At 39.7% G+C, this 11,624-nt stretch overlaps 1 pseudogene; it reads right to left on the reverse strand.

Annotated features, from left to right (window-relative positions):
* Positions 1-3,445: 3,445 nt before the first annotated feature.
* LOC145983786 (phospholipase ABHD3 pseudogene) lies at positions 3,446-3,868 on the reverse strand (annotated as a pseudogene).
* Positions 3,869-11,624: the final 7,756 nt, after the last annotated feature.

The raw sequence follows: 11,624 nt of genomic DNA on the forward strand, positions 1-11,624 counted from the left end.
ATTTGCCCGGAACACTCCTTATTCTATCGGATGTTCGTGCAGATGGTTATTTTTGTTTTACATTAACTCTTTTATCATTTTCCACTTCCTTGTCTTTTTCATCTTTTCTCACTTCACTGTAATCTTCATTTTCTTCACTACCATTTTCATCACTTACCATTTGACTGCATTTTTCACCATTCATCACAAGACAGACTTTTCCGCTATTTACCACATCACTATATTTCTTTCCATTTACCACTTCACTTCCCTGATTATTTATGGGGTGCCATTTCAGTTCAATAGGATTGCACTTTCTTCTTTGGTTTATAATGTATTCAGTTATCACCGTACCTATTGCTTTTGACACCTTTTCTTTTCCAGATCGGTTCAGATGCATGCCGTGATTTGTGAAATTGTTTCTCTCTAGCCTGCTTACATCAACAATATCGACATTACTAAAGTTTTTACACAGGTGTCTGATATTCTTGTTTGTCTCTTTTATGGCCACATTAACACAAGATTCCGGTATGAGATCGTATCTCGTTGGTATATTAACTATGATCACTTTAGAGTTTCTTATTTCAGGCAGTTTCTTTTCCAATGTATATATCACATTGTGACCCTCATTGCATGCTACATTGTTTGAACCTGCCATTAGCACTACACAGCTGCTGATTTCTTTGTTTTGAGGTTTTAGGCTACTTACAATCTGCCCAATTTTTGCACCTGGCTTGACAAAACCTAACACTGAAACATCGCCTAGCTGACTCTTCACTTTTTCTGCCATTCCTCTGCCATGACTATCAGCATAGATGATCACTTCTGATTGACTAACACTCGATTTCTTTATTTTCGAGATGTTTGTGGTTGTGTTTTTTGACTTCACATTTCTTCTGTACATTCTTGAATTAGTTTCTGGGTGTATTTCTTCAGTCTGGAAATCTTGTAGTGTAGAAAATCTGTTTTTACTCTCGAAATTTATGCTATCGATGTGATGTTTTTTCGTTGTTGATTTCTTAACCACTTGAGTCCATGAGGATGTAGAATTTGTTATTTCCTTTGCCTTTTCAATAGTTTCTAGTCTGTTTTTCAGGGCTTCATTTTCATTTTTTAACTCCTTTATATCACTTTGTAGTAGATTCACTACCTGTAAAAGATTCGCGAGTTCCTCATTTTCAACACTTTTTTCTCCGTTTTCACATTGCGGACAGAACCATTCACTGCTTTGGTCGATTTCTTCATCGGCATTCAAGTTGCCGCACATAAAGTGTAACCATTCGTCACACATGTCGCAAAGAATTCAATTTTTTACAGATCTTTAAAACTTTGCACGTTTATCATCATATTTCGTCTTCAATTTGAGAGGAGCTGATAAAAGTACGTCTTCACTCGTTGGCGCCATCTTGCCATGTTTATTAAAATAATTTTACACCATCTACCCTGTAAAACTGCATATGATATCCTATCATTAATAAATTCTACTGTTTTAAGAGCCGAGATAATTCTATTATTTATGAAAAAGCCTGTTCCAAAATTATGATTTTCAGTACCACCATAGAAAAAAGTATAATTTTTAGTTTTACAATTCCCTTCTCCTGGCCACCTAACTTCCTGGACAGCTACTACATCTAATTTATATTTAACTATCTCATTAACTGTACACTGAAATGCCTCAGGCCGGTAAAGGCTCAGAACATTCCAGGTGCCTAATTTAATATCCTTATTCCTAACGTAGATCTTATCCTTAGTCCAGGGACCTCCCAAAGTAGTCCCCACCCGGAGATCCGAACGGGGGACTATTTTACCTCCGGAATATTTTACCTTGGGAACATCCATGGCCTTATATTGCTGTTTCTTGACATTTTTTTTACAGTGCAGAGTTGTCAGCTCTACGCCTAACCCCCAATATGAATGGAGGAACTACTACACAAGACAAACACAAACACATTAGACAGGACAATTACTACACAAGACGAACACAAACACATTAGGCAGCACAACTACTACACAAGACACACACACACACATCACAACTATAACACAATATAAACACACACACACCACAACTACTACACAATATAAACATAAACAAACTACACACTACAACTACTACACAAGACAAACAAACAAATTAGACAGCACAACTACTACGCAAGACAAAACAAACATACTAGACAGCACAACTACTACACAAACATACTAGACAGTACAACTACAACACAAGACACATACATACACATCACCGATACTACACAAGACAAACAGAAATACATTAGACAGCATAACTACTACATAAGATAAACACAAACACACTAGACAGCACAACTACTACACAAGACAATCCCAACCACACTAGACAGCACACCTACTACACAAGACAAACCCACATACAAGCACACCACAACTACTACACAAGACAAACACAAACACATTAGACACCACAGCTACTACACAAGACAAACTCACACACTACACCGCACAACTACTGCACAAGACACACAAACACATAACAAAATTAATGAAGACAAATTGTGAACTTTAACATAAACATGAACTCTTGACATGAACTACACATATAACAGATTATGTTGAGGACTGATTATTTCTTCCAAGAAGAAGGAGGATATAGAGATTAACACCCCTCGGGCAAAATGAACTGTCCTTACTATGCATTGTGTAATGGGACAAAGAAAAAACGCGGTGAAGTTTTTCGAGCAGTGTCTGTAGAGCCTTTGAGTGAAAGGCCGATTTACTTCGCGCGTAGGCTGCAGAAGTTTACATGCAGCAGTTGGCGTCGAGATCTCTGGGTATGGACAATTTGCGAATTTGATTGTGCTATCGGCAGCAAGTTGCAGTTAGTTATTCGTGGACTGTTTTTGTAGATGTCGTCTGCCTCGTGGACAGTTAACAGTGACCTGTGTTCCGGACATTTGAACGTTCGCGTGATTGGGAAAAGAATCTGCTGAAAGGAAAAATGTCCTTTTTCCTGGAGGCCCAGCGGATTATGGCACGCCGTGGGCGCGAACTTGAGGTTTACTCCTAGCTTTTCATTCAACTCCTGAAAAAGCTTAGACGTAAATGCGCTTCCTTTATCCGTATGGATGGTCTCTGGGATCCCAAACCGGAGTATAATCTCTTCATACAGAAAGTCGGCCGCCGTTTGAGCCGACACGTCGGGAGTCGAACGTGCGACCATATACCGGGTTGAAAAATCAGTCGCCGCGAGTATGTATGTTTTAAACATTCGTAAAAAGCGAAGCCATGTGTTTTAAATGTTGTTTTAAACACTTTTGTTTTAAACATGCCAACCCTGATGCCTTAGATGACACAGCCACGGTGCAGGGCTGCGAATACGTACACTTCGAACAAACAGCCAAAAAGTTGGATTCATATTGTTCATATATCATCTTGAAACAAGAACCCATTTAACACACTAGAAGAGAAAATGCCTCAGTCTGGCTATCTAGAACTCACCTTCCAAGGGCTGGAATGGGTCATCAGCAGCATTCAAACAAAGCAGTGGTGTTTTAATCATCTGGATTTTGTTGTGGATTGTGGCTGCGGAGTAGTAGTCATCAACATCCTTGTATCCAAACTGCTTGGCTGTGAAGGTGGAGTCGAATTCTCTGATGGTTCTGCTCTTAAACACATGATCAATATTCCACTGGCCTTCTTGAAAATGGTGTTTCAAATTCTGGAGAACGCTGCGAAGGTTTGAGCACAGATGATAATTGAGAAGCAGATTTATCACTGGCTTCTCAATGCTCTCCACTCCTTTTGCGACATTCCATGGAACAGATATAACCATGCAGGCCGTGAGCTTCTCGGCTGCCTCCGACCCCTTTGCCGCTAAGTAATTGCCAAGAATGAGCCCACCCATTGAAACACCTATTCTACACCCTGGAATTTTCAATTTTTTTTCTTTCATTATGAAGATTATGTGATCCTAATTGTGAATAAAAAAATTGGATTGCGAAAGAAGTATTTACGACTGTACAGCCGTTTAAAGTTGAGGTTTTGTCGTTTGGAATTGTTGAGTCGAAATTTCCCACCGATTCAGGGCTCCGCCCCTGTGGTAATTGACTTACGCCCCCTACCGCTACCGCGGCCCCGCCTTTATCTATGGAGTCCCTTTTAAAGGCATGTTAGAAATTGTCCGGAGTCACCTGCTCCCAACACTATATCTCACTGTTTTTCGCATTGACACATGAACATACGAAAAATGAAGGCTAAAATTAAACCTAAGAAAGTAACTTACCTCTTCTTACCAAGGCCAGACACTGAATTGCGGGTCGAAGTTAAATTTGTAAGTCCATAAATGAAGTAACTCTTACGTTGAAAGTCCTTGTTGTTCTTTTCCACAGAATACTACCCCCCACTACCTTCCCATCATAAAAATAAGAAGTCGCAAATTATCCCATCCCACAAGTCATTTAGAAAAAGCAACCCTCCCCTTTACGGCCTGCAATTGCCAAAAAGAAATAATTAATTCCAATTTCTGAAGTCGCATAAATGAAATGTCCAATCCGCCAATATATCACACAAATAACATATCGCAATCGCAAATGTTCCCATTGCACAAGTCAATCATAAGAAGAAAAAGGAAAAAATCAGACGTGCACCTGTGACATGAATCCATGATCCCAAATCTTCAGACTTGCGCCTGTGACATGAATCCATCATTCGCCATCATAGAAATTCTGAAAAACTTTTTTGACCTTACGCAAGGAATTTTAATTTCATAAAAAACTTAAGTTTCGTAGCACGTAGATCTAAAAAATGAACTTCCGCGCTATTTGCAAACACTGTTTGTTATGAGGAACTAAATATTTTCACGAAAATATTTGAAATGTGCCTGAAATCGAGGGTGTAGAAAGGGGTACCGGAGCCGAATAAAATTAGGAGAATCCACTCCGCAGCAGAAGAGTTGACATAATTATTTGTCAAAAAATTAGGTTGTGCTGAGGTGTTTTAACAGACAACGTCTTCTACAGACACAGTGTAATATTATAAATATAGGAATATAAATAGAATATAATTTGAGAGATTTTCAATCGTATTTATTTCACTGCAGCTTTTTTCTACTTGTCATTTTCTTGAACCTATATTCATAGGGTGCCACCTGATAACATAGATAACTTTCACAACATCAAGGCAAACAACTTTTCTCAGTACTATTTGCTCGTCCAATTCTTTCGATGTTACAAGCAATCGAAATATGGCATCTTCTGTCCTTAATGTATGCAATCCCATTCATAGCTTCGCAGTTGCAAATGTCATTTATTTTTAGTGCCGTTTAAAATGCTGAGAGCAATATATAACATGCTATGGAAACGATATCATGCAAACAGTCAGGGTTAAAACTTAACTTTTCCTTTGTAAAATGGATATCATAACGCACACCTATGTTGCTTATCATATTTGATGCGTTTGCATACAGAAATGATTCATAAGATTTGAAATTGATATTTACACTCCATAAGATGCTTAGTGTAACCCGTATCAAACTACAAATGTTATCGCTTTCTAACCGAAGTAATGAATGTGAAACACTATCACATTTTTATCGTGTTTGATAATAATTTGAACCAGTAAGATGTCCTACATCTTTCACTAGCCGACCTCCATGATGGGATGGTTACATAACACACTACGAAGCCAGGGGTTCCAGGTTCGAGCCTGGGTATGAGTGTTCTTTGTGAGCAGAGGCGAAACCACAATTTTTTTATCTGGAGAGGGGGCGGGGTCAAGTACCAGTACAAACGTGCCAATAATAATAATAGTAATATAGTGGTGGTAGTAATAATAGTAGCATTAAAAGACGTTATTATCATCGTAAATCATGCAAAAGGGGGTAGAGGTCGGTGCTAAAGCGTTTGTGTTCGAAAAAATTATTTCAAATATTTTTTCACACATTCAATTTCATATTAGCTAATAATGGAAAACAAGCACACAAACTATATTTTTGAAAGACAGAATATGCATGACGAACATTATTCTTTTTGTACATATGACACGTATAACTTTCATGTGCAACATATATTTTATACATATGCAACATGGAGCGATATAAAATAAGAAAATACATACGTATATGCAACATGTTAACGCTAAATTGTGTACGTATTCAAAGTATCTTTAATATATATAAAGAGCATTCCCTGACATTCGCTACGAGACTCGGCGGTAAGCTGCCCGGCATTAGCGCTTGTCTTTCCCGGTGAACGGGTCAGCGACAGTCGGCTATTAAAATTACAGTTTTCATATTGTGTACTAACCTTGACTACAGAAAGTGTTGAAAATGATGTCCTTCTGCTGCAACACATTCCTGGCATCTTCGAAGGAAATTGGCATTTACACGTGTAAGTTCGTTTACTGTAATTCTCCCGATTTTTCGTACAATACTCTCTTTTAACTCACGGATGGTGTGTGGATTGTCTTTGTATACTTTATTTCCCCATTTTTCTTTCCACTTTTATTCAGAACTGACCCTGTTACTCTAAACTTTTTTACGAGGTTTAATATAAGCTACTGTCGCGGAACCGTTCACCGGGAAAGACAAGCGCTGATGCCGAACCGCTTGCCACCGAGTCTCGTAGCGAATGTCAGGGAATGCTCTGTATATTATTTAAATACATTATATGATCAATTCATCCGCCAAATTGTCTCTCAAATACGCGCGCTCCTTTTCCTCAAAATAATTGTTCATGCATTTAAGCAGCAACAATCTGAAGTAGTGTATACAGAGCATTCCCTGACATTCGCTACGAGACTCGGCGGCAAGCGGCCCGGCGTCAGCGCTTGTCTTTCCCGGTGAACGGGTCCGCGACAGTGGCACGCTACAGTCTGTTTTTTTTCGCTCTCCCTGCCTTCGCTCTCTTTCCCTTTCTGTTGACGTTGCAGACTGACGCCAGTATAATCCTCGCTCGGAAGTTGTGTTGTATCGTATCCGTGTGTTGAAGATTGTGGCTCTAATATGGTACCACAAAAGTTTACATTACAACAAAGGATTTATGTTGTCGAGTGTTACTTCGGAAAGAGGAATTGTGGAGAAGTGCGACGACGTTTTACATCGAAATTTCCTGGTGTTCCATAGGACCACTATATTAAACCTCGTAAAAAAGTTTAGAGTAACAGGATCAGTTCTTAATAAAAGTAGAAAGAAAGATGGGGAAATCTAAAAAATAAAGTATGCAAAGACAATCCGCACACCATCGGTGAGTTAAAAGAGAGTATTGTACGATAAATCGGGAGAATTACAGTAGACGAACTTGCACGTGTAAATGCCAATTTCCTTCGGAGATGCCAGGAATGTGTTGCAGGAGAGGGACACCATTGTCAACACTTTCTGTAGTCAAGGTTAGTACACAATAAGAAAACTGTAATTTTAATAGCCGACTCTAGTGACTGTTGCGGACCCCGTTCACCGGGAAAGACAAGCGCTGATGCGGGCCGCTTGCCGCCGAGTCTCGTAGCGAATGTCAGGGAATGCTCTGTATCAGTGGCGTAGCGCAGTCTTGTGTCACCCTACAAGTAAAACATGGGGAACCCGCTCTTAGTGACAAAAAAATCATGATGCCGGAGTGGAACGGACGTGCAATAGTTAGCTAATCCTCCTCCCACTTAAGTTGTACAAGAAATTAACTTTTACCCCAAATACTCTGCCTTCTCATTTTTGTTATCGACTTATATTGTATATCAGTATAGTACCTTCTTGAAACTAAATCAGGATGATCTGAATCTCTGATAAATAACTGGAAAAAGAATCTGGAAATATTTTATTTTATTTCAATGCAGCGGCACAGCTAGGAATCTTTTTTGGAGGAGGGGGGGATCTTCCCACTGCCAAATATTTTGTTCCTGATCCTTTGTGTTTTTTGCTTGAAACATTTTTTAACGAGGTTACAAAGATATTTAAAAAAATACTGTTTTGGGGGAATTGTTAAAGTATAGTAAACACTCTTCTTTTGGACATTGAGGTGGATGCGCCTTCAACCCCTAAGCCATCCCTGGTTGCGCCAAGCCAAAATTCAATGTAAGAGTCGCTCACATTAGCCTTCTAATACTAATAGTATGCGCGTGCACTCCGGTACAGCAAGGCCAGCAGTAGTGGCACACAGCATAACTGTTACAAATTAATTATTTAACTTTTGGTTTTCTCATTATTTCTTCCGGGTTGCCTCAACAGAATATCAACCTGCAAGCCTCCAAGGTTCCTCCTTTTCCGATATGGGGCCATCAACACCCTCTCGCGGCGTGTTGACAAAACATCTGCGTAGTATCTCCCTGGCAATGCCACCAGGAGCCCGAAAAATACCCCGGTGACCTTGAGGGATCCAATGGGAGGGTAAGTTGTGTGGAGACAAAGTTTGTTTTCCAACCCGTAAGGGCTGGAAGAAAGCCGAGAGTGCCATCGGTTCAGTTTGCTGATGTCCTCAGTGTTGCAAACAGCACGATTAAGTGTCCAAGTGTACTGTATACTGTCAGCGATGTAGCATATCCAACAAGCTAGTTAAAATTTATATTCCTAAATAAGCTATAATGTTTCAAAACACAGGAGATACACAAAAATATGATTGCTGACACACAGATGACATATTCTATGTGAAGATTAACGTTTCCGAGCTTTCGGTCTATTAAGACAGCTGACATGTCCCTGGACACATCCGCCAAATAGAGTTGGTAAAACTCACTGGCCGCGGTCACACTTTTTCAAGCACTTTGCGAGGTGAAAAGTTACGGTTTTTCAGTCGGGTGAATTTCTATTTGTTTGCTTCAAAAACTTTAGTGTTGGTATTGTTTACTATTTACTACGGAGAGAACTACGTGGTGCCAAAGTGGATTTGTGAATATTGCAATGTGTGAAAATTTTGAAAATTCATTCAATCGTCCGCGATCGTCTGTTGCATTAAATGGGTTTGACAACACACCAACTGAAATTCGAAAAACTGAACAACTGCGCCAGGACATTAATCTCTCCCTTAGAGGCGTTAAGGAAACAGTATCCGGTAGAGTGCCCTATTTTCATTATAACGTACCATGTAGAAGCAATGAATTCTTGATTTTCTTAATTTTTCGGGATCTGCTTCCTCAACTGAAAATGTCACCGCACGCCACTGACTAATAGTGAGTATTATACTCAAGCAGTTATGGGGGTTGAACCGGACCTCTAGATTGTCGGTGGTGACCTAACATCACATAAAATCAATTGCTATATGGTACGAAGAAATGGCCGCGGTCTCCGGTCTTGAGAGATAAAGCCGCGATAGGACTCTATTCGCTGAAAATTTGTCTCTCAATGAAATGCTGCTTGGAAGGATGACCCTTCCTCCCAGAGAAAGGTTGCCACAGACATAATGTTTAATTTTGGTGTTATTGGACCTCAATATCATTCATTATTCATAATTTTAACGTTGCCACTTCTTTTCGATAGACTATTGATCATATATTTCAAAGACTTTTTCATGAAACAAGAACCGTTTCATTAATAGATCATCAGTGCTCGAATTTGCATAAGCATCCTCCTCCACCTATATACCCTGTCTCAGGTATCTCTGGAGCAAGGCCGTGCATAGCGGCAGAGAAGGGAGGCGAAATCGACTGGACAGAGCGAAGCAGTACACGCAATGCTGGTAACTGCAGTCGCTCCCCCCTCCCCTCTCCACGCAACCCACTTCCTCTCACGTGTTCATTGGTGGACCCGTCTCGTGTCACTAATTGCACAGATACTTGTTTTCGTTCGCCTGCTCCAGAGATATTAGGGACAGAGTGTACTGCATTGTCTTCAAGCTGATCCATACAAGGATACTTCCTTTTTCCTTCTATCCCAAACTAGAACAAGGAAATTCGCAGCTAGGAATTTTCACTTCGAATACTGCAAATCACAGAAATCTTAACACATTGGAAAAGAAAAAATTAGTTTGACAGAAATGTCCACAAAATTTCAATACATAAGAAAAATGAACTTCACAAAATTACACAAAATAATGGACATATTTCACTCATACGTCATATACCCTGCATAGCAGAGAAGGGGATAATGGCCCTCAGGGCAAAGAAGGGATAATTGCCCCTGGGCCTCACCTTCTACTGAATTCTTGGTGCCCTTTGAAGTAAAACGTATCAGGTGTAGACAATGTTGGAAATTCATTTCAGTTCTTATTTCAACATGAAAATGCTTGGGGCTCCTTTGAAAATATTTGACGTGAAGTTACATTTTAAATATCACGTGTAGCACTAATATTAGCGGTAAAATGGTTAAGAATTACCAAGTTTGATGTTTATTGTGTAGCAATAAGGAATTGACTGGTTGAGCAACTGAATCTCACTACACTACATTTACCACAAACTGCGCAGCTATAAATGAGGGATATTTTCCTATCGATTACTATCTGCGGAGCAAATAAGTTAATTCTGCATTTCAGAGGGAACCCATATGACAAGTTAACCGGGCCCCTCCTGCTGAGATAATGCACCACTGCTTATTATCACAGACGTCGTCACATGATATTACTGGAAACCAGATTTCTGTTTCGCAAATCGACTTTTTTCATTATTATAATTTTTTTTCTTTTTGTAAGCGACACTAATTGTGTGGAATTTCTGCAGTTACATAAAATTTCAGAAGCACATTGCGGGCCCACTACAACTCGGGGACCCCCGAATTGCGGGGGCTGCAAGGGCGGCAGCTACGCCACTGCTTTGTGTATATATATGGCCTTACTTCTCTCTCGGGTAATTTAGAAAGCATTACAAAAAAAGTAATCATATTGGGATCGTAGCGAGCAGGAAAATTTTTAGATCCAAGTATTTGCAAACTGAAAACAATATTGATTTAATAAGGCGCAAATAATTTCACGGGGCGGCCATGGAATTCTCTTTAACTTTCTTTTTCGGCTCCCAGAGCTGACTCCCGCCGCCCCCTTTCTATGGCTCTGAACTTGGTCTATAAGAGCAGCAGATATTGAAAATTTTAGGAAATGTACTATTATTTGTATAAAATTTGAAATCGAGGGGGCCCCGTTGTGCCCCCTGCAAGTGCCCTTAGCCGTCTGGGAGAAAAATGCAAGAAATGCTTGAAAACTAATTACATCTTGAGTATCCATTTGTCCTGATATTATTAGATTCTGCTAGTCATGTTTCTTTACTTCAATGTTTGCCCCCCGTACATTGGACTTCCGTCCAAGATTGGGGGAGGGACAATGCCCCTACCCCCACCCGTGGTTGCAGTACTGTTTGTGAGTGTCTCTTCATCAATTTCACGTCAAAACTCATTGTCACGATTAGCTAGAAGTGGCAGAAAAGCAACACTAAGTAACAAAAATCAAATATCCACTCCCTCTCTCTATCATATGAATCGCTATTACCAAAAGGTAGACTTGGGAAACAAGAAAATATGCAGTTCAAACTTCATAGCAACACATTCAAGAAAAACATTCAAATAAATTAGGCACCTTTCATACAAGGCTACCCAAAATGCCACAACTGTTCTAGATACTGAAAATTGCGAAATCATTTCCCGAAGTCTGAATCTGGAAGGGAATGCTTCCCCTCAATCCTGATACGACATTATACGGAATCCCACACACCTTCATAAATCACAAAATCAATAAATGTATTTGTTATGTTGCTTAGTAATACAG

This window comes from Lepisma saccharinum, chromosome 2, assembly GCF_977018435.1.
Source record: "Lepisma saccharinum chromosome 2, izLepSacc3.1, whole genome shotgun sequence".
In the NCBI taxonomy this organism is placed as follows: Eukaryota; Metazoa; Arthropoda; class Insecta; order Zygentoma; family Lepismatidae; genus Lepisma; species Lepisma saccharinum.